Raw genomic sequence first — 19,587 nt, 5'->3', positions numbered from 1 at the left:
TATCACTCAACCCATGTATTCTCCTCTCTTGAAACTCATGGATCCTCCTCACCCTCCAAGGGCTGTTCTTCCCTTAAACTTCCCAACAGCCCTTGGCAAAAGGAGATTTTGCTCTCCCACGAGGGCCTTTCCTGTAGCACCTACTCACCCCACTTTCCTCCAAGAGATCAGATGGGTCTGCCTTGCACATTGACAAACATCTGTTTCCTTTTTAAGTGGCAAAGATTGCTCTGTTTATTTTTGCCCCACACAGAGACTATCATAATGCCTACCATCAAACAGGAATTCAACATATACTCTTGGGTGAATGGTCTACCGGTATGTTACCTGAGATCATAATGCAGTAGGTTGGAAAAGAAAACTGAGAAATTTATTTCAGCAAGTCACAAATCTCCCAATTGAGAAACTTGAGTTAAAAAGAGTAAATTTCCTTGATATAGGCTTTAATTAAAAATTCATTGATGGGACACCTGGGTGGCTCAGCTGGTTGAGCGTCTGACTCTTAATTTCGGCCTAGGTCGTGATTCCAGGGTCATGGGATCAAGCCCTGTGTTGGGCTCTAGGCTGAACATGGAGACTGCTTAAGATTCTCTCTCTCTCTTTCTCTCTCTCTCTCTCTCTCTCTCTCTCTCTCTCTCTCTCCCTCTGTCCCTCTCCCTTGCGCGCTCTCTCTCTCTCTCTCTCTCTGTCGCTATCTCTAAAATTAAAAACAAAATCAGGGCGCCTGGATGGTCAGTTGAGCGTTGACTTCGGCTTAGGTCATGATCTCGCGATTTGTGCATTCGAGCCCCGTGTCAGGCTGTGCTGACAGCTCAGAGCCTAGAGCCTGCTTCAGATTCTGTGTCTCCCCTTCTCTCTGCCCCTCCCATGCTCATGCTCATGCTCTGTCTCTCTGTCTCTCGATAATAAATAAACATTTAAGAAAATTAAATTTAAAAAATTCATTGAGACATCTTATTGAGTAGCTATGTAAAATATAAACATGGTTTGCTATTTAAGAAACAAGTGTGCAAACAGTTTGACTTAACATGTCACTATTACTTTTGGATTGAACTCATTACCTCAGATGATAAATTGCAACTTGCTGACTAAAGAAGGAATCAAGTCTTCAACAGGAAGTTGTTCAAGATTGGTGGCTATTAAAAATAGCCCATAACCAAACATTGTGTATATAACATACAAGAAATGCAGACAGCATCATCTTTTTCACTTAAATAGAACTTAAGTTAATCAATTTTTTAACACAAGCAAACATCATAATGATAAATCCCCCCATCACTTTCGGACAACGAGACTGGCACTCTTCTACAAAGCTCAATGAGCTACACTTCACATCTTCTCCCCTTTTTTTCCTGTTGCCTGGAGAATCAGATAGCAGTATTTAAGGAGCCAGCCAGTCTGATGACTCAGCTCATAAAACAATGTGTGGCCACAAAGATGATGTTTATCCAGGAGCATCCTGCAGGCTCTTGCTACTGAAGTCGGTGAGCAGTAGGCAAGTGGTACACGATGCTCAGTCTCCCAAGAGTTTCTGGCCATGGTGCAAGAGCAGCATTCTCTTCCTTCTCTCATGGTTGATCTCATCGGATACTCTGTCCAAGCAGAATGGTGGGAAATTTTCAGAGAAATGCAGTGGTAATAGAGGCAAATTTAAGCAGAGTACAGATGATGGTGGCAAATCTAAGCAAAGTACAGGTGATGGTAGACTTAGCTCTGCCTTCTCTTGATCAGGCAGTGCTTGCAACTAGGACTTATGCACATAAACAGCCCAGGGGCAGGTGGATAGGAGGCTCAGAAACATTTGTTTCCCAACTCATCTCTGCCCCACTGGGATCCTCTAGGAGTGAGTCTACTCTGGTTAATAGAGCATCTACAAAGCTAGTTTTCTTCATGGCAGAGAGATGCACAAGCATCCCCAAAAGCAACACCCCAACGCAACACCTTTTTGGAACTCTCCTCTCAGGAGGCAACATTGGAGTAAAGGGCTAACAGAGTAGGTTAACACAGAACTGGCTGACAAAGTTGGGGTCCTTTCAGGAAAGAGACCTAAGTGACTAAGACGATATTATTAGTATTTTGCTTTAAATTTTTCTACATCTGAATATGTTCGCGGTGGGGAAGGGATAGGGAAGAGTGTGAAAAAGACAGATTAAGCAGTGCAATATTTCATTATTTTCCCTAAAATGACAAACTTTAACCATCTGTTCCTATTTTATCAACCCATTCAAAATATTATTAAAATGCAGATTCCCTGTGATTAACCAAGATTTTCAAATGAAAAATGCCCAAAACCTCCCTGATTTCAACCACTGGGACTGATGTGGTGCTCGTGGATGGGCTGTGTCTATCAAGCTCTACCGTGAGAAGTACCCCCAGATATGTCACAGGCTCTTCAGGACTCCCTGCCCACTCAAGACTTTGAGCTACCCCAAGACAGTGCCATGCTATATTATTTTTGGTGTTCTTAATGCCTAGCACACAGGATTTGACACACAGTAGGTGGTCAGTAAATATTGCTTGAATGAATACATTAGCAAATGAGTGTTTTTATTTTCCCAGAAATGTATATCATTGTTCCAAAATGGGTTTTGTTTGTTTGTTGTTTGTTTCTGGCCAGGAAAAAGGGAGGAGAAGGCATGAAAAACAAATACCCCACAGGAAGGAAGGGCAAGTAGATAGAAACTTGGCATTACTTAGTTCTCCTTTCCCTTCGGGGGAAATAACTGTGCCCTTGAATTTCTACACTCAGTCACCAAGGAGGAATTGAAATTAAAAACCTTGGAGAGTAATTAGCAACAAAACGTTCTAATGTCAAGAAGTGAATTTTATGGGACCATATTTGTAATATTAATTGGGCCTCTGCGTAGCCAAATGGTGAAATTATTGCTCCAATATAAATAGGCCCAAAAGAGAAAAACAGCCCAAAATAGCATAGATATTGCAAATCAGGACAGAGGTAATTTCTCTACACATAAAAAGCAACCAATTGCAATGTCTTCATTAATTCACTTGAGTTAAGTGCAAAACAAAGCCTGTTTGTTTGGTGTAGCACCACCTACTTTATCTCTGAATTGCTATGTGGCCAGAGCTAGAAAGGGAACCTTCATTCCCACCAGTTCCTTATACTTTTCGCCTTGAGGTGTGGAAAATCTTAATCACTCACCAAATATTTATTGAATACCTGTTATGGACCAGGTCCAGAACAGAAGTTGTTGATAGTTTTTCCATTACAGAGTTTGCCATCTTGTTGGGGAGTAGAAGAAGTGAATCAATTATTCACACAAGTGAATCTCTAATTAGAGACATAAGTACTAGGACAGAAGAGTACAGTGTACAAAGGGAGCATCCGCCAAGGGGCCTGACCTAGTTTGGTAAATCAGGGAAGACTTCCTGGAGGAAGTGGTGTTTAAACTGGAAACTGACAATGCAGACAAATCAGCCAAGTAAAGAAGGAAAGTGTTCTAGGCAGAGAGAGCAGCATTTAGGGAGGGAGGTCTGGTGAAGAAGGAGCTTGATTTATCTGAGGAATGGAAAGGCAAATGTGACCAGGATGTGATAAGTGCAAGCAAGAGGAGAATGGGGAGAGATGTGGCTGGTGTGGGAAGCAGGCCAGATTCTGGGGCCTTGCTGGGTCCCATGATATTGGGGGTACCAACAATTACCAGGCCTTGGATCAGAAGCAGAGATGAGAGACATGAGTAAGACCAAGCCCTAAGATCAGGCTCCTCAAGGAGATCCTGGTCTTATTGGGAGAACAACCAAGGCAAAGGCCCATCCCCTTAAGTGCTGGGCTCAAAGGCACACTCCCCAATTCTTGGATCACCCAACAGAGGCTATGGAGAACTACTCTTCACCCAGGACCACGCTGGGCTTCCTTCTCTCCTGGTCAAGCCAATCCTTCCTTGATTCTCATGATGGCACAACCAAGCCTAGCTTCAGCCCTCATTTCTAGGCTCAGAGAGGAAAAGCAACTTGCCTCCTGTCAGAGCCAACCCTCCAAAGTCCAGGAGGGTCTCTGCCCCCCTTCTTCAATTTTGATCTCAACACCTTGCTCATCACCCCCAGCCCTGCCCATGCTAAAGTTTTTTAGAGAAAGAATATCACCAAGCATCCCAAGAAACAACTGGCCCTAAATCTAATCAGGGGCCATTGCTAATCTCTTCCTCCAGGAACATGTATATAGTAGAGGATGAAAAAAAAATGCTTGAGGAACTGTCTCCAGAGAATACACCTTGGGTGTGTACTTGGAACATGCAGGACCCTGACCTGTAGGACCAGCACTCTCTCTGTTGCCACTGAGGAAGAGCAACTCTAAGAAATGGAGACTATTTTCTTCTCCAGTTAGCAATGAGGTTGATGGATCAGAGTTTATAAAATGCAGTCATGAATTATGGAAAGATAAGGATAATGATCACAACCCAGAAACCTGCCATGCCAGGATCCATGGCAATGTTCCATGAGAACTCGTCACCATGTGGCCCTACTGAAACCACAACACACTCAGCCTGCCCCAACCCCAACCTGTCATTCTTGGGCTTTTTCAAGTTTAAATGACCTAGTAATAGCAAATAGAACTTGAAGTCTCTGCGTTCACATCCAGCTCCAGACATTTCCCAACTGGGTGATCCCAGGCAAGTAGCTTCATCTCTCTGACCCCAGTTTCTTCCTCTGTCAAATGGGAATAATAACAGCTTATGTGTCAGGATGATTAGGAGGATAATGCCTATGAAGCTCTCAATACAGAGTCTAGCACAGGGCAAGTGTTTGCTCAACATTGGAACCTCACTCCCCGCCCCATCAGCTCCAATTGCTGCCCAGAAACACTGGGTCTCCTTGCCTTTGTGGAATCTGCTTCTCCTTAGAGCCAGCCTGTGATTCAGTCACCCCCATCCAGCTGGGCTGGCCTCCCGCGTCCGCCTCTCACCAGCCAGCACTTAGCTCAGCACCACCTTCTCTCTATCTAACACCAAAAGGTATTGATTTCCCTGATCTATTTCCATGATGCAACACCTTTAAAAGCCACATATTCCCCTCATTTTTCCTCCATGATCATCCCATCCCCCGCTCATAGCCAGTTTCCCTAGAGCCACAGGGTCTTCAGCTGCCAAGGCTTAGATCGATTTCATTTTGCACTGGTTTAAAGGTCAAACATGAATTTTTCCCCATTATTGTACTGTGTCTTGTCACACAGACTCTCTCTGTTTCATGCATTAGTCACAGTCTTTCTATCAAATTAAATATTCCTCGGTGGTTATTTTTAGAGAAATCTTTTTCTAACTCTACGTGGTGCAATGATGTGTGTGCACCCACAGCTCTGGGATCCAGGCATTACCAGGTGGGCTCCAAATTGTGTGAGGGCTCAGATTCCTCTAGAAAGCAGCAGCCAGCAGAGCAGTGGAGTTTGTGACCTGGCTCTGTCCATGGATCCCCTGCCCAGCCAAAAATAATTAATCCCCTAGGCCTTGGATGATCCAATCATTCATCAGTCTGGTAAAGGCCCAAAGTAGGCTCTTAGCACAATTGTGGGTTGAGCAAAGCATGTATGTAGCACCCCAACTGCTTATTTATTTCTCTTCTCACTCCTAGTACAAGGGCACTGGGAGTAATTGTGTCCCCACACCCTGCACCCTCATGGAAGCCTGCTCTGAGGAAAGGCAGCCTGAGTGAATGGCAGTGGTTACATCCCTGCCTACACGTATAGGACTTCCATCTACTCATGCCAGCATCAATGGAGAAATGAAGCCCTCAGAACAGAACTGCAGACCTCACAGGGGTGGGTGTGCATGAAGAAGGAGGGGCTTTCTGAGAGCCAGTTATCTTTCCCCACTTGAAGGCACTGTGAGGATCAGAAGCTGTGCACACTTCGCCTTAAGGAGCTCACAGTGGAGTAGAAGCAACCAGACCCACAGAAAGTGACTAAATAATAATTCAAGACAGAATTTAGTACTTCTCCCTGAGGTATGGACTGTGGGGAAAGGGGTAGATTTCTCGTTCCTGATGCTCCTTTCCTGATGCTGGTCTCCACTGGCTGTGACCCCTGGGCCTCACTCGCCAGAGCAGTGATGCTAGAGGGATGGGAGGAGGGAGGAGGGAGGAGGTTGGCTGAATCTTGGGCTCAGTTCACAGGTCCAACTGGTCTCACAGTAAGCTGCTTCCTGCCCCCTTCCACCAGCTTTCATCAATGAAGAAGGTGATGCTTTACCCTCCATCTTGGTTTTATTTCTCAACTCCTTCAGAAGTGGGATGGGGGAAAGGGGACTACTTATTGTAATCTACAGAGAGCCCATGTAGATTACAAGTGCTACAGATGTTCAAAGGCAGGGAGGCCAAGTAGACTGGAAAAATCCAGGAAGACTTGGCTGAGGAGGCAAGGTCTTCAAGGATGAGTCTAGTTGAACATGGCTCAGGAGTAAAGAGGCACTCTTGCTGGAGGTCTTATGAACTAAGGCAGAGAGAGAAGCAGTAGTAAAGATGTGGGGGAAGCAGCAACGAAGCCAGTGTGACCAGAGTCTGAGATTTCATTGGGAGAGGTGGCAGGTGGATGGAGGCAGATGACAGAGAATTCCTAGCAGTCAGTAGAGACTAGATTGGTCAGTCGGTCAAGGCATGTTGCCCAAAGGCTCTGCCAGATCCAGGGGAAGTGGCTGGGGGCAGAGTTGAGGATGGCTTAGAGGAGAAAGTACAGGGCAGACTGAAAGGCTGCAGTGACTATTCCACGGTTCCCTGATATTAGGATGTGGGTCTAACCTGGAGAATTGGCACTGAAAACTGGGCAGCCAGGGCCTCATGAGGACTTCAGGAGAAAGAATGTGACCACAAAAACTGGCTGGTGAGTGAGGGGGAGACAGTCTGAACAGACAGACACAAAACTTTGTGTCTACAAAATTTTGACCTTAGATCACTACAGTGGGTGAGGAAAGCCCTGGCAGGGCCTGTTGAGCCACTGGGAAAGCCACACTGGGTCACTTTGATAGGATCTCCTCTCCAATGAGGGAAAATAGAACAAATGGAAATTGAGTAAATGAATAAATGGAAAAATGAGCATCCTCTCTAACCATCAAAGAAAGACAGATTGAAGCTACAAGGCCCCTTCTTTGGTCCATCAAATAACAAGAAAAAAAATTAAATGACAGTGTGCAGGCAGTCAGGTATGTGAGAGCAGTCTGCCTCATGTAGTATTTCTCACTCGGGTGGCTCTAGTTGACCCCCCAATAAGGCAAGTGAGTATCACAAACCCACAAATATTAATTCTGTGAAAATGGATCAAGGAAAAGCTTCATCCACATAGATATTCACTGCAATACTGTCTGTATATTGGAAGCAACCCAAATGACCACAAGTAGGGCATGAATTTACTGAGCATGGGGCATTACCCCCTTGCAGTTTTATGCAACCATTAACAACAATGAAAGCCATATATCCACGTGGAGAATATCTATTACGTAACATTCAGTGAAAAATAATCAGGCCCCAAATTCTGTTCATAGCATAGTTATAATTATGCAAGAACAAGTGCATGTAGAAACAAACCAGAGTAAAATATACCCAGGAGTAAACCTTTCCCTCTTTCTGCAATTTCCCAAAGAGTATATGTTGCTCTCAGGACAAACTTACCTGTACAAAGCAGTGCAGCTTTCTCAGAAAACAAAACACAGATGCGGCACATGGAACTGGGCCACACTGCTGCCCTGCACCCCAGGGTCCACTTTCCACCCTCCTTAGAGCTCATCCCTCCTGGTGATGAGCATGGAGGAGTTCTTGAAGCTGGGCTTTCAAGACAGAGAGCCAGGGACAGCACTGAGCATAGATTCCTATGCTTCATCCTCTCTTCCCTCCCCAGGGTGTCTTGTCTACTCATCTACACTGGCTGGCCCGGCCCCTGACTTCCAGAGCACAGAGCCCATTTTTCTTTTTCCCCCTGGCCAGTGAGGCTTTGGTCTCTTAGCAGACACCTAGAGCCCTGCAATCCTCCTTACTGACTGCTTGGACAAGGCTGCCACCCCCCTTCACTGCACTCACTGCCTCCTTTTCCCCTATCTACAGCCCCCACCTCTCCAGCTGGGCTTCAAGCTATATCACCCCACTGAGGTGCCCATGTGAAGGCCACCAAAGATGTCCGTGGTGGAAACTGTGATGTTCTCTCTCTGTCCTTGTCCCACTTTTCCTGCTTAGGAGCATTCAACACAGTAACCATTCCTTTCTTGGAACACTTGCTTCAAGAGAATTCCAAAAACCTTACTCTTGGTTTTCCTCCTACCTTACTGCTTTCCCAGCTCTTTCAAGTTTCCTGGGCCTCTGCCCCAGGATTAAGTCTCCTTTTCATCCTCCTCCACAATCTCCCCTTTCTTGTCTGGTCTTGTGGCTTTGGATCCAATCTAAGTCTAATGTCTCCCAAAATCTGTGCCCCCTAGCTCCATCACTTGGGCAGACCTCCTGACACCTTGGATGTCTTAATAGTACCTTGAAATGACAGTGGCCAAAGCTGCACACCCAATGTCTCCTCCTCTCAAGAGGCAGCAGATCCATCACCCCAACAGCTCACAATAATGCTAGCTGTCATCCTTGGTGCCCCTTTCCTTCCCCCACGTCCATTGAGTGGTCTCACGTCCAATGACTCTAACTCCAAATATATCTCAGATCTCCCATCGCAGACCAAACCACACCCTTTCTCACTCAGAATTCTACAGCCTTTTGTTGGTCTCCCTGCTTTCACTTTGCTCCTACAATTCTTCCCAGGCAGCCAGAGGATTTTTTTTTAAGTGTAAATCACAGCATGTCATTCCTCCAGTCTAAAGAATGGCCTCCAGAGAAACAAAGCCTCTACTCTGTTCTCGCTACTGCTATTCTACATTGTATTAGAAGTCCCAGACAGTGTACAGGCAAGAAATATAAAGGCATAAAGATTGGAAAGGAATAAGTAAAGCTGTCTTTATTCACAGATAACATTATTGTAAATGTAGAAACCTACTAGAGCTAATATGTAAATTTAGCAATGCCACAGAATATAACATTAATACATAAAAAATCAATTGTGTTTTCATAAACTAGTAACTAACTATTGGGAAATTTAAAAATTTCTTTAATTCTACTTATAATAACATCCAAAAACTGAAAATACTAGCAGTTAATGTAATGCAAGATGTGCAAGACTATAAAATATTGCTGAGAAAAAAAGTGTAAAATACCTAAATAGAAAGATACGCCATGTTCATGGATTGAATGTAATCAAGACAATATGGTATTGGCAGATATGTAGACAATCAGGTGATCGACAGAAGATAGTTGAGTCCAGAACTACACCCACACATATATAGTCAAGTGGCTTTTGATGAGTGCCATAGCAATTTGACAGGGAAAGAAATGCTTATTTTTCTTCAAGAAAAATATAAACCTCAATTCTAAGCTCCTACCACATTCAAAAATCAATAACAGGTGGATCATGGCCCCAAATGTAAAAGCTAAAATTATACAGATTAAGGAGGGGAGAAAAACATAAAAGGATGTTCATGACCTTGGAGTAAGTGAAGATTTCTTAGAGAGGACATAAAAAGCACTAATCATAAAAGAAAAAAATAGTATCTTGAACTTCAAAAGAACTAAAAGTTCCCACTCATCAAAAGCACCCATTGGGGTGCCTGGGTGGCTCAGTCGGTTAAGTAACCAACTTCAGCTCAGGTCATGATCCCATGGTCTGCAAGTTCGAGCCTCACATCTGGCTCTGTGCTGACAGCTCAGAGTCTGGAGCCTACTTCGGATTCTGTGTCTCCCTTTCTCTCTGCCCCTCCCTCTCTCGCACTCTGTCTCTCTATATCTGAAAAAATATATAAATATTTTTTTTAAAAAAATTTTAAGCACCCATTAAGAAAATGAGTAGATAGGGGTGCCTGGGTGGCTCGGTCAGTTAAGCATCCAACTTTGACTCAGTTCATGATCTCATGGTACATGTGTTCGAGCCCTGCGTTGGGCTCTGTGCTGGCAGCTCAGAGACTGGAGCCTGCTCCCAATTCTGTGCCTCCCTCACTCTCTGCACCCCCCTCAAAAATAAATAAACATTTTTTTAAAAAAGGAAAATGAGGGGCGCCTGGGTGGCGCAGTCGGTTAAGCGTCCGACTTCAGCCAGGTCACGATCTCGCGGTCCGTGAGTTCGAGCCCCGCGTCAGGCTCTGGGCTGATGGCTCGGAGCCTGGAGCCTGTTTCCGATTCTGTGTCTCCCTCTCTCTCTGCCCCTCCCCCATTCATGCTCTGTCTCTCTCTGTCCCAAAAATAAATAAAAAACGTTGAAAAAAAAAATTAAAAAAATAAATAAATAAAAAAAATTAAAAAAAAAGGAAAATGAGTAGCTAAGCCAGGATTAGATAAGCCAAAACACTTCCAACATCTATATATGACAATGGATGTGTATCCAGAATATATAAAGAACTACTGTAACTCAATAATAAAAAAGCAAACAACCCAGTGTTTGAGAATAGGGTAAATACTTGAACAGATTTACAACTGGCCAATAATCACATGAAAACATCATTAATCATTAGAGAAATGCAAACAACGAAAAACCACAATGAAATACTATGCATCCATCAGAATAGCTACAATAAAAAGGACTGATACCACCAAATGTTGACGAGGTTGTGGAGCCATCAGAAGTCTCATAAATTGCTGGGGGAACATAAAAGGATACAACCACTTTTGAAATCTGGCATTTCTTAAAAAGTTAAATATATACTTAATGTATGTCGAGAAATTTCACTTCTAGTTATTTACTAGCCATTTCAGTCCTAAATATTTACCCAAAACTGAAGTGCCTGGGTGGCTCAGTTGGTTAAGTGCCTGACTTCGACTCAGGTTATGATCTCACGGTTCATGGTGTTTGAGCCCCGTGTACGGCTCTGTGCTGACAGCTCAGAGCCTGGAGCCTGCTTCAGATTTTGTGTCTCCCTCTCTCTCTGCCCCTCCCCTGCTCGCTCTCTGTCTCTCTCTCATAAATAAATAAACATTTAAATAAATAAATAAATATCTACCCAAAAGAAATGAAAGCAGATGTCCATATAAAGATGTATATGTGAATGTTCATAGCAGCTTTTTTTCATAATAACCAAAAACTGGAACAGCCCAATAACCATCAAATTGTGGTATATTCATAAAAGTGATATTACTCAACAATAAAAAGCAAAGAACTACTAATGCAACAACACAGATAAATCTTGAAAAGAAGCAGAAGATGCCAGACACGAAAAACTACATACTCGCATACTTGTGTAATCCCACTTAAATGAACTTCTAGAATAGGCAAAACTTACCTATGGTGATAGAAATCAGATCAGCATCTGTGATGGGGGACTGTTAGGCACTTTCTGAAGTGATGGAAATGTTCTATATTCTGACTAGAACCCTGGTTACATGAGTATATGCATTAGTTTAAAAGAATCTAAGTTAGCAGGCTCAGACCCACAAATACAGAAAACAAACTGATGGTTGCCAGAAGGAAGAGGATACAGGGCAGGCAAAATGGGTGAAGGGGAGTGGGAGATACAGGCTTCCAGTTATGGAATGAGTAAGTCACGAGAATAAAAGTCACATCATAGAGAATATAGTCGATGGTACCATACTAGCATGTCTGGTGACATAGTGTAACTATGCTAGTGGTGAGCATAGCATAATGTATACCGAAGTTGAATAACTATGTTGTACATCTGAAACTAATGTGACATTGTACGTCACAAAACTATATTCAAATGTTTAAAAATTATTTTTAAAAAGTTAAACCTCTTGGGGGTGTGTGGGTGGCTCATCAGGTTAAGCATCCAACTCTTGATTTCAGCTCAGGTCATGATCTCACAGTTGGTGAGATCGAGCCCCACTTCAGGCTCCATGCCAACAGCAAAGAGCCAGCTGGAGATTCTCTCTTCCTCTCTCTCTACCCCTCCCTGCCCCCCTCCCCCTCAAAATAAACAAACACTTAAAAAAGTAAACCTCTTAAAAAAATAGAAAAAAAATGTGTATGTCTTCAAAATAGTATTAAAATATAATAAATATTTCAATAAATAAATATTTTAAAAATAAAATACGACTTAGATTTACACTTAAGATTTCACTTTATATAAACTATAATGCAGAAACACACTTTGGAAGCTACTTGCTTGACCAGAACAGTGGCCAAATGACAAACCTACAGACTGTTCTTAGAGCCCATCACAGACCCAGTGCTACTCCTTGTGTGGACGTTTCCATAGCTCCATCTCGGACATGCTCTGAAAGGTTAGATAAATCAGGCCTGGGAGCATATAGCATGTATTTGACCTGCTTCATTCATCAGATCAAGGCCAGGCCTTAACTTCTGGGCTCAGAAATCTGGCCTTAGAGAGCAGGAGTGGGTATGGATCTATGCTTGGGGAGCTGGACCAAGACTGCCAGGGAATGGACTGGAGCAGGGGGATGAATGCTTTCCCTCCTTGGGCCTAGAACCAGGTGGTAACCTCAGGGTTTTTCTTGTGCTTGGGAGGTAGTCCTTGGCCCTCACCAGTATGAAGCTCTCTCATCCCTTCCAACTGGTCCTGTGGGCAGGAGGTGGGAGAATGCAACACCCAGCACCTGAGGGAAGACTTAAGTTCATGTGTAGCCTTTGGAGAAGAGAAATCCATCTCCTGCTCCCTCCCTCTACTCTCTCCTTCTTTCAGGCTGGCTCCCAACACTATTTTCCCCTGGCTCCCTGAGCCCCAACCTTTGACTCTTAGAAATCCTTGGGAGTAAATGGCACACCACCCTCAGTGTCAGAGGCCTTGGCAAAGCATGGGAGCCTCTGGATTCCTAACTTCCCTTCTCAGAGCAGATGCCTCAGAGCAGGTCCTCTTCTCAGAGCAGATGCCACCTTCCCTCCAGACCCTTCTCCTCTCCCCACACTAGAAATAGTCCAGAGCCCCCCACTCCCTCCAGTTGAGCTAGACTATCTCAACTCTTGGGGCAGCAGACTCCCTGGTTATGGTGTTTTCTCTTATGTTCTCACATTGAATCCTCTCAAGAACCTTGTGAGCATCCTTGTGGCTGCTTTATGGGCAAGGAAACTAAGATTCCAAATCAGGGAAGAGCCTTGTCCAAGATCACAGGCAGCAGCCAGCCCCAGAGTTCCAGGTGTTTCCTGACACTAAAACCCCTTCTCTATACCAGGAAAGAGCAGTGACCAGTCTTCCAGGGGCTGGCCTTGAACCTACTGTAGAACCTGGAATAGGCAGTGCTGGACCAAGCACTGTGACATCCATGGGGAGAAGACTGGAGGCTGTGGAAGATACTCTGGGGGAGAGGGAAGGAGGGGGGGCTTTCCCCTCTCCCACCTCCATCCAGGTCAAGGATGTGGCCCACATCTTGTCTAGATGCAGAGAGAACCCCAAGAAGGGAGAATGATAGTGGCCCTTGGCATTGGCAACCATTGGCCAGTGAGAGAGCACTAGGCGTGGCCAGCTGAGGCTAAGAGCCCCAAACCAAGCTGAGTAGTGGTATCACTCAAGGAGCTGGTAGTAAATGTAGGTGCCAGCCAGGCTGAGGCAGCTTCTCTTCTCTGGAGCTCCCACCTTGAAGGAGGCTACAGGGAGCAGTCATGCCTTCAGCTGGAGAGCAAGGACTCCAGATCAAATAGGCGTGTCTTCCAAAATTTCCACAGCTGCAGCCCTCTCTGTCCTCAAGGCACAACCAGGAAATCCCTTATATGTCCAGCCTTCCGGCAGTCCTAGTCCTGGGTGTGGCAGAGAGAGGGACATCAGCAGCCAGCCCAGGAGCTGGAAGTCTCAGACTCAAAGAAGCCCCCTGCATAGGGAAGCCCCACCCTTCAGGCCTCCAGGCTTAGGCCGCAGCCTCCCAGCGTGCCTAGGACCAGCCTTCCTGACACCTGCCCTTCTCTGCATGCCCCCGGCAGAGCCCCTTACCTCTTGCTCCCAGTGCTGAGCACTGATACTCCTCTCACGTGAAGGCCTATGGAAATGAAGACTAAATGAGAGTCATGGCAACTTGCTGACAAGGTCCCATTTAAGAGCAAGCAAAAAGAGAAAACAGCTTTGCAGAGGAAGGTGGGCACTAGGAGGACCTGAGAGAGAACTCTGAGGCCAGAGAAGGGAAGCTGGCAAACCAGAGGACAGGGAGGCTGCACATGTGGGAGCAGGCAGTCTAAGTTAAGAGGCTGGCTTGTGAGCCTCAACTTTCTCATTTATAAAATGGGAATGAAATACAATAAGGCACTTTCCAGCCCTGACCTTCTCAGATCCTATCTAGAACTGCTCCCAATGCTGTGTCTGAACGACACGTGTATGGACTTTCACTGTTCCTGGATCCACTCCCATCCTTGGAGGGTGGCTAGGTTTGGCCAATCCAGGAGGGCACACATGGAGATGAGAAAGTACAGGGCCCCAAGAGGCACCACTTGCCCTCCAGGTAATAGGACTCTGAGGAGAAAACATCAGAAGCCCTGAACCCACAAGCTCTTCTAGGTCCCCCCCATCCTGATGCCCTCCTCCCCACTCCCAACTTTATGGCCATCTCCAGGGAGCCTTCCTTTGTCCACAGCTCTACTACTAACCTTCTGTGTGGCATTGCATGAGTCAGCTGACCTCTGACCTCCTTCCTCCCAGAGGACAGAACCTGGCCTCCTCTCTTTCTCCTAAACCTCCTCCCACCCACTGCATCTTTGCCTGCTCCAGGCAGCCCTCCCCGCTTCATTTGGGCAGGATTTATTCCACAGAATTAGCTGAGAAAACCCACCTGACTTCAAGAGCCACAGAAAGAAGAAAATCTTCCAGGGTTAGGCATAGGAGATGGGGTACCTGTCCTGAGAAGAATACCTTGGGGTCCCCTCATCCCTTGGCAGTGTTCCCAGCCCAGGCTGGAGGCCTGCATTGGCTCAGGAGCTGGAGAGAGGAGGGCCTTCTCTTCTCCTGGTTGAGATTATGGTGTGTGACTGTTGCTGAGAATCTCTGCAAACCCCTCACCCCAGGATCTGACACCTGAGCAGTCACATAACTCTAATAAGAGTGAACCCCGGTTACAGGAGCTCACTGATTGGAAGCGAGCTCCTCTCTCCTGGGCCCAGAGGGCAGCACCCTATCTCTACAGAATCTGCCTCCAGAGTTAAGTGCTGTCTTACTGCTTCTTATCTTTAAAGAAACAGACACGGGCACTGACTTTGCTGATGTTAACAACACCAGAAAGCTTTATGTCCACAGTTTAGTGGATCCAAATGATTGCCAACAGTTAGATATTAACTCTGTCTCAGGAGCTCATATTCTATTTGTAGAGTCAAAGGCAAGGTGAGGGCTGATTCACATCTTTCTGAGCTGTCTTGAGCCAGATCCTATTCTTGATGGTCAGTGGGCAGAGCCTAGAGAAAGACACCTCCAAAATTCCAATTTCCTGGTGTTCCATAAGGCTGCCCACACACTCACTTCTGTACAAGGGAAGCTGACCTAGAATAGTACTCTCCAGGCACATTATGCTAATTTTTCCTCCTCAGATACTTGAAGATCTTTTCAGCCCCAGGGCCTTTGCACTTGCTAGTCTCCCTTTTTGGGATGCCTTTCCTCCTGCTCTTTTTTTTTAAATTTTTTTTGTTTATTTTTGAGAGAGACAGAGCACAAGAGGGGGAGGGGCAGAGAGAGAGGGAGACACAGAATCTGAAGCAGGCTCCAGGCTCTCAGCTGTCAGCACAGAGCCCAACACAGGGCTTGAACTCACAAACTGTGAGATCGTGACCTGAGCCAAAGTTGGTTGTTTAACCAACCGAGTCATCCAGGTGCCCCTCCTCCTGCTCTTCTCATAGCCAACTTCTTGTATTCCTCCTTAGCTGAGTGTGCCCTTCTCAAAGACCTTCCCTGACTCCCCTATCCCTGTCACCCCACTTTGGCTGTGAGCTCTGTCATTAAAGAAGGAGTTCCATCTGCTTAGCTTGCTCCTGCCAATAGTCCAGAGAGGCTTGCCCACATTAGGCACTCTCGGTTAGCTCATCCCCTCATCTGGCTGGTGCGGAGACCAGACTTGTGCCCCCACAGGACTCCTTAATGACCCTGTGAGAAGGCGTTCTCTGGACCTGCCTGGTTGCCATTGCACAAAGCCTCCTCTACCTCATGTGTCTCCCCCCCCCCCTCCCCAGCCCTGGCCAGCCCCTCTGCACAACCCATTAGGCTCTGGCCTGGCAGGAATGTTCAGAGACAGAAAGATGTCCCGAGGATAGGTGGGCAGCTCAATCAGACAGGAGCTCTGACTGCAGCGTTTCCCAGGAAGACAGCCTCCTTTCTAAAGGCTTTTAGCTTGAGACTCAATACTTTCCTGTACACCATCATACCCCACAGTCTCTTGTATGAGGTGACATTTTTCAGGACCTATAGCATGCTGAGAGCTCTACAGGGCTCTGTGCCTTCCCTTTTGCAGTCTCATAGGCTAGGGGACAAGTGTCACTTGTCCACATGGGTTCAGGGAAGTTAAGACAGTTGTCCAAGGTCACAGAGCAGAGCTGGGAGGATACCCCAGGCTGCACAACCTGGCCCAACTTCAATCTCATCCTCAGGAAAGTGCCCTGACCTTAAGCCACCCTGAGAGGGGACCGGCACTCCCTTCCCAGGTTCAGAGGTTAGAGGGCATGGGAAGTGATCCTCAAGAGCCCTTCCTCTGGCAGCCAGGGCACAGAAGACCAGCAGAAGGAAAGGGCAGGCTTGTGACACCTCAGCCAGGCCAGGTCAGGGAAGGAATCAGCCAGGGTTGGGACTCTTTGGGCAAGGACAGATTTCCTCTTAGGGAGGGGATTATAGAGCCCCATATTTCCAGGTTCTGACCTGGCCCTGCCACATACCACATATGGGAAGCTGGTACTCCTCAAACTTCAGTGACTTTGCCTGCAAGATGAGCATAACCTCTGCCTAAGAGGGCTAATGGAGAGACAGAAATTAAAGGAGATCTTATATGAGACATTCCGGGCACATTCTAGGTGCTCAAAACATGGGCTGAAAGTGGGATTGGAAAGCTAGGCCCAGAGCTGGGAAGCCCAGCCCCCTCACTCACTTGGCCCTTCCATGGCAGGCTCTGAGACCTTCCATGCACCCCCAACAGCCCAGGTTGGGAGACATGGCCCATGAACCAAGATCTCATCAGCTGGAAGTGAAGGTGTACTGGGGAGTGTCTTGACACTGGGGAGCCGTTCCAGGGGGTGACTGAAGGATTCACCAGGTTCCTGCACAGAGAATCACGGCCAGGTCTGAGGGCTGATCAGTTTGCTGTAAACACAGATGAAGCCTGGGGGTGGGGATGGGGGTGTAATCTGCTTTATCCACACTGTCCCTGCAACAGAAGCAGGTTTTTTGGGATAAGGAAGGCTCCCCAATGCCACCTCATCCCCATTACCTCTTCTTTGTCCTAACTTTCTCTGAACTTCCCACAAGAAAGAGGAAAGTAAGCCTGCCTATAAGAGCCATGATCACAAGTCACCACTGCTTCCCCCTTAGCACTTGGCTGGAGCCCACCAGACAGTGCAGGTAGCTGCTTCCTGCTTGTCCTCACGGAGTCTGGCCTCTATGAGGACAGGGATAGTGGAGCAAGGACCATCTTGAAGATAGTTTGCCATTTCAGAGCCCAGTCGTGGACTTTGGCAAGCCACTTAGCCACTCTGAGCCTTGGTTTCCCATCTGTAAAATGGGATTGCAATGCCTATCTGCAGGATTTGAGATACATTTTATTTGTCTCTGGTTCAGTGGTCAATAAAAATGTTTTAACCATGTAAACTCTTGTTCAAATTACATCTCAGGAGAAACTCCAGTACACAAATCAGCTCTGTTGGAAGCAGGGGTGGAGGGCCCTAGGACCCCTCTACCACATCCTGAAGACCCAGAGAGCCAGGTGTCAAAAGATCTGGCCCCTGACAAGCAACACAGGAGCCACCTGAAAATGCCACAGCAGAAAGAGGAGGTGGACAGGTTGTTTGATAAACTAGCATCAAAAGCTGTGCGTATCTCTAGGGGAAGCACATGCGGATGTGGGGAGGGGAGAATACATGAGATTGCTCTGGGCGTGCTAAGAGGGGGAAGCTGCTACCAGGTGCCCACTGCCTCATCCCTGAGGCCCCCACTCTGCCTTCCTGTAGGAGATGGGGTTTAAAAAAATGAAAGATCTCCTTGCCACGGTTGCCTCTCACCCACTAAACCTACTTGTTCTCCATCCTTCACACAAGCACATCCCATTCCTGCCTCCTCACCTTGCCTCCCCCTCTACCTGCCAGCTGGAATGCCCTTTTCCAAAATCTTTGTCTCTCCAAATTCACATGTCACCACATCTGGGAATCCTTCCATGTTTGTCCCCAGCCAAAAGTAGTATTCCTTCCTCTGACCTTCTCCAGTATGAAGAGCAGTGACTAAGAGCTTGGGGCTCAGTTTTTCCATCTGTAAGATGGGAATGTGAGGACTTAGATGGTCCATGTAAAGTCCCAGCACTGTGTGCCTGGCACACAATAGGCACTCAATAAACAGCAGCTATTCACTGTGATGTTGTAGCCTCCCCCTCCACCAGGGCAGGACCACAGCTCCTTCAGGCTCTGGCACACAGTAGGCATCTACTGAATGCTCACTCAGGTGACCAGCAGGTGGCTCCACACCCCAATTAACCTGCCCTGATCAACTACTCTGAGCCTCAGCAAACTGGTTCCCTGAGTTTCCAACTTTCTGACTCTCTAGCTGCTTTCTCCTGGTGATGGGAAACAGAAAAAGGGCAGAACTGGCAGAATCCTGGCACCTTGACATGTCACCTAGCAGACACTTGGGCAACATTGGTGACCAAGGCCTTTGGACTTGGCTGTCCCTCTCCCCTTTTCCACCACACAATGCCCACCCTTGTGAGGATTACTCCCATTTAAAAGATAAGAAAACCGAGACCCAGCAAAGTGTGTGATCTGCCATCAACTGGTGGCAGCATGTGTGCCAAGGGTACAGAAAGGATCTGGCCCTGCTTAATCAATGTCTCATTTTACTGATGAGGTTGGGGAACCTCAAAAAGTGGAACAGCCTTGCCCAAGGCCTCATGTAAACCAAAACTCAGGTGTCCTGGCTCTAAACTAAATAACCCAACCCCACCCTAACCCACTCGAAGGGAAGGAAGTGAACTTCCCAGACCCTTCCCTGGCTGCCGGCCTCAATTCCAAGGGGTGAACATGCTGAGTGCCCAGTGGGACAAAGGGAAGAATTTTACCCTGCTGGGTTTGAGGGCAGCTGTGAGGACCCACTAGAGATGCAAAGGCTCAGCCCAAGGCAGTCAGGTCTGGAGACAGCTACCCAGGGCCTATGCTTCCTTCTCATGCCTGCCAGAGAGAGTTTCAAGCAGGCCTGGGAGCACTGAGCCCCCTGCAGAGGTTGCGGCTGGCTGCATTTGAGGCTCAATTCTGACGCTGCACTGGAGGGGCTGAATCGAGGGTGGAGAGGGGCTGGTGTGGAATAGCAATGAACCAGCCTCCTGGAAGCCAGCCAGCACCAGGTTTGCAAGACAGAGAACTCTGCTGTCAGCTGGGTCAGGGGAAGCATCACTGGGAAGCAATCTCTCTCTCTCTCTCAACCTCTCTCTCTCTCTCTCTCTCTC

Source organism: Panthera uncia, chromosome A2, assembly GCF_023721935.1.
Source record: "Panthera uncia isolate 11264 chromosome A2, Puncia_PCG_1.0, whole genome shotgun sequence".
Classification (NCBI taxonomy): domain Eukaryota; kingdom Metazoa; phylum Chordata; class Mammalia; order Carnivora; family Felidae; genus Panthera; species Panthera uncia.
The sequence above is the reverse complement of the archived record's forward strand: the minus strand, read 5'-3'. Positions refer to the sequence as shown.